The following is a 4,902-nucleotide window of genomic DNA, read 5'->3' as shown; positions in this document are numbered from 1 at the left end:
TCGGACTGAAACTCTTAAGTTAAAAGGAAGCCACATACTTTCAAGTACAGCCGCATTAAATGCAGAGATATTGAAGATCGTCCTTTCTCTGCAAAGCATTCCTTTTTGGTGCAAACTTTTCAGAGGCGCCTTACCCCTTGTACCTGAGACGCCATTCTTCACCAAATAAGGAACTTCGAAGATTGAAGCCTTAAATTCAAATTACTCTCACAACAAGGGGTGAGCATCGGTTCGGTTCGGTGCAAAACCGAACCAAAAATCCAAAACCGAAAACCGAACCGATGGTTAAAATTAGAACCGAACCGCACAAATTGGGGGTGCCAAACCGAACCGAAACCGAACCGGTAAAATCGACGGTTTCGGTTCGGTTTACCGAACCAATGCAAAAAAAAAAACTTTTTTTTTCGAAAAAAAAACAATTAAAAACTTGTAAAATAATGTAAAAATATAAATATATAATTTATGAAAAAACCAATTAATATATTATAAAATATATAAAATATAAATATATAATAAAATATTATAAAATATAAATATATAAACCAATTAAAAATTAGAAAATTGAATATATATTATAAAATATAAATATATAATAAAATATTAATATTTATCGGTTCGGTTCGGTTTAAAACCGAACCAAAAATTGAAAACCGAAACTTATCGGTTTTTAATTTTCGGAACCTGATAACACTCATGTTTCCATTGTTTTTAGTGTTCATATGATGTTAATTTTATAGGAAATTGAGTGTTGGATGATTGTTTTGTGCTTAATTTGCTTTATCTTTTGAAACATGATTCTTACTCGAACTTTGAAGGAAATTTCAGGTTTATTGAGTTCGAATTTTGAAACCTTATCTGAAATAAAAGTTGTATATCGTCTCGATACGAGTTCGTGAGCGCAAACGGATCATAAATCGGAGTTCGAACGAGAAAGTTATGACCAAAACAAGAAAGTCGCGCGCAGCAGCGAAACAACGGAGACCCCGCGGCGACCGGGCGGCGACCGCCGCCTGAAGAAGAAAATTTGTGAAGGATCCGGCGACCGCCGGGCAGCCCGCCGAGTTTTCGGCGCCAGCGGCGTCCGCGCGGTGAGCGCCGTCTGCCCGCCGCCAGACCGCCGTTAGTCCGTGTTTTTGCGTTTTTGTGCGTTTTTCAAGTCTTTTTCGAGCTCAAACTCTGTATTTTACCCTGATACTATAAATAGGTCTTCTTTTGACCTATTTTGTGTTCCTTTTTCAGTTCCCAACTTTATTTTTCAGTTTTATAGCTTTAGCTATACATTTATTTTCCAGTTTTTACTGCTTGGATTGGATTTCCACAAGATTGAAGATTCAAGCTGCTATATTCGTTCTTATTCAATTTTTATATAATTCAGTTTTTATTATTGCTTTCTTTTTAATAATGTTTATGCTTTCTTTTGCTATGTCTGGCTAGTTTTGTTTAGCTAATTCTAGGGTTTGTAAATAGTTGATTGAATTTATGTGATTTATTTGTTAATACTTTTGTGCCTTCCAGTTTATGATTCATAATTCCTGGTGCTTAATTTTTTGTGAATTATTTGGCCAATAGTTTGCATGTTTAGCTATTCGGTTTGAGACCTAGCGGAGATAACTGTTTAGCGGATTCAGAAATGTATGATATGATTTTAACCTTGAGACCTAGCGGAGATAAGTGGATCATAGGGAGCTATTCTTAGGAGCTTTTGGGAGTTAGTAGATTTTCTTGAAACCTAGCGGAGATAGAGAATTTACTAATCTACGATCGTTGCTGCTCTAGCGAGAGTGATTGATTAATTAAGTGATCTCTCATCATAACTGGATTAAACTGGTACATAGGATTAATAGATTAATTGTGTAAATTTAGTTAATGAATTTACTACCCTAGGATCAGTTGTCTTTTAATATTTGATTTTTCCTACGTGTTTTGATTTATCGTTATTTGCGTTTTAGTATAAGTTAATCAAACCTTCTTTTTATTCATTTGCCTGTCTACTGTTATAGTCTATTTAGGAGATAGCTAGAGTTATTTCGTTGTGTCAGTCCCTGTGGATACGATACTCGATTACTTGTTGCTTGCTACAATTACCTGTGTTAGTTGCAGTCATTTTTGTTGCTAAAAAATTAGTGATCAGAACCGAACCAATAGATTCGGGACTGAACCGCACCAAAACGGTTTGGTTTGATTCCGTTCGGTTTTGCATTTCGGTTCGGTTTTTGCTCACCCCTACTCACAACGGACGAATTCTTGAAGACCATCTTGCCAACTGATCTATTCAAGACTTCGCCTATAAATAGAGCTCGATGAACACCACAATCTTCACCGATTCAAATGCACAAGCTGAACCTCTGCCAAAATTGCAACTCAGCATTTCACTGCTTTCAAAGTTTGAATCGAATAAGAGAATATTCAAAGCCAAAATCAGTTTACTAATTTCATACATTCTCTTAACCCTCGATCACAAAGAGCCTCTTCTCTGTAATCTAGTTGGTAATTCGAACCCTTTTCAACTGAGCGAAAAGAGAGTTTGAGAGAGAGTTCGAGACTGTGGTCTGAACTCAAGAGTTCTTAGCCCCCGCACGCAAGACGAAGTGTAGTCTTTGCACTTGCGAGTTAAGAAGGAGACGAGAAGTCCAATCCAGTGTATTGGCACTGAAACCTAGTTTCAGTTAACGGTTTGCTGTGCACCCGCAAGCACAAGCCCAGAGTGATTATCAGTGTGTTTAACTGACCGTGGACGTAGGAACTTGTTCCGAACCACGTAAAAATCCTTTGTTGTTTATCGTTGTTGGGGTCCCGGAGGGTTGACTGACATGTGTATGGGGGGAATACACATGTGGGCTACTTTTCGCAAACAAAACAAACTTAACCAGATTTCAGTTTGAAATAGGTTGTAAACTGAAAGTAAAGATGCTTCAGTAAAGTGACATTAGTCGAGCACTGGGCTTAACTGATATCCAAGTAAGGCTTCAGTCTAGTTTGTAAAACAGAGTAAAGTTATTAATCTCTCTGACTAACAATCGTCAGTAGGATTAATAACTCAGCAGCAGAATTTAAACTTAATGCGAATAGTCTTTAGAAGAGGTTTGTCACTTGTATAAATCCTTAGTTACACTTTTCAGTTAATCCAGTTCAGTTGAAAATAGTTTGACACAAGTAAGGAAAAACTTAAAGCAGATAAAGAACACAAGGATTTTTAACATGGTTCGGAGACATCTCCCTTACATCCACAGCCAGATTATTTGTCTGACAAACACTCTGGGCTTATGCTTAGAGGTGCACAGCAAACCTACCAATCCACCCTGAATTGGATTTAACACTTAGCACGCCCTGACACTGTCGTGTCCAATCAGCTAATGCTAAGGTAATTGGAGCCAGAACCTTTAATCTGAACTCCCTTTTGGCTTTCTGGGTGCAAAGGAAACCGAACAGTTTAGTTTTAGACCGGTACTAAACCACAACCACTCAAACTCACTTTTCTCTCGGTTGAAAAGGAAGTTTGAACTCTTCCAACTAAAATTACTGAGAACATGCTCTTGAGTAACTCATTCTAGGCTTAGGATAAAACTTGAAGTGCCTAAACTAACAAGAGAGTTTAGGTAATCAGCTAGACTGATTTTACAACGTTGATTACTCTCTTCTTCGATTCGAAATCAATCTATGGAAGTGTTGGCTCTCTAATTCGGCAAAGCTTCAGTGTATGTCTTCGAATCGGTCCATATTGCAGTTGTTCGTCAAGCTCTATTTATAGGCGAAGTCTTGAATAGATCCGTTGGAGAGATGGTCTTTAGGATTTCTGCCGTTGTGAGAGGATGTCGCTTCTTGGGTTGAGGTGGCAATCTTCGAATATTCCTTTTGACAGATATTTGAATTATCTTGTCCTCGGAGTATGTGCTTCTGCATCTTTACACGCAAAGGGAAGCTTTGGTACTTGCAAGGACGATCTTCAAATCTTCGGCATTTAATGTTGTTGTACTTAAGCATTTAATACAGCGTGTCCGGTAGTCTTCTCTTTAGTCAGATGTAGAATGTTGACTGGTACTTTACTGGTCTTCAGTTCAATGCTGATATTGAGTTGTGTAAACATCTTCGACTGATGACTGAAGACTTCTAGTCAGGTTGCGTCCTACTGTTCGTTCAGCGAAGTACTCCTTCCGTCCCAATAATGAGGACTGATGGACGCGCGCGCCCGTCGTCCAGCGCGCGGTATCAAAATACTTTGTGTATGCCCTAGACGGACAGTACACGCTCCTATGACTCGCAACCAAAGAACAGTCTTAGCAGCAAGTATAGGGTCGATCCCACGGAGAGTGAGGAACTACTTTACTCTTCGGGTGCACAAATTGAGTTGTCACGGTCTCAACCTGTTTATCTACACAAGTAAACTTAGACGAAGATCAAATATAACAAGGGGTAAGGTTTACGGTTAGGTCATAACTGTTGTCAACATTTATTTCGGTCATAGGCATACTGATGATCCGTCCATGATCCATATAACCTCAAGGCATGGCCCAAAGACATTGGGGCGTTTCAAGAGATCATACTTCACACTTAGGATGGTTGAGTCCATTGCGATCACTTGGTCCGAAGGTCACACAATCCCCGATCACAAGGCAGTGCTTCACTCCTCCTTAGGTAGTAGTCATACCCGTTACTCACCAAGTATGACCCTCACCAACCTTCTCTCCCGAGGTCCCCAACTCTGCACTTTGAGTGACACATGCCTCCTGGACACAACCATTTTCGGCTTGTCAGCCGACCAGTCATAGACATACTACGGCGCAGAAGTTACCTTCCTCGTTTGATAACCATGGCTTTATGCCTCGTCACAGTTGATGGGTAGTCTCTAGAGAAGCCCAAGACTGAGGAAGGACAGTGTATCCCATCAATCTTTTCCTCACCTTC

This window comes from Salvia miltiorrhiza, chromosome 5, assembly GCF_028751815.1.
Source record: "Salvia miltiorrhiza cultivar Shanhuang (shh) chromosome 5, IMPLAD_Smil_shh, whole genome shotgun sequence".
NCBI classification, from domain to species: domain Eukaryota; kingdom Viridiplantae; phylum Streptophyta; class Magnoliopsida; order Lamiales; family Lamiaceae; genus Salvia; species Salvia miltiorrhiza.
This window is presented reverse-complemented; position numbering follows the sequence as displayed.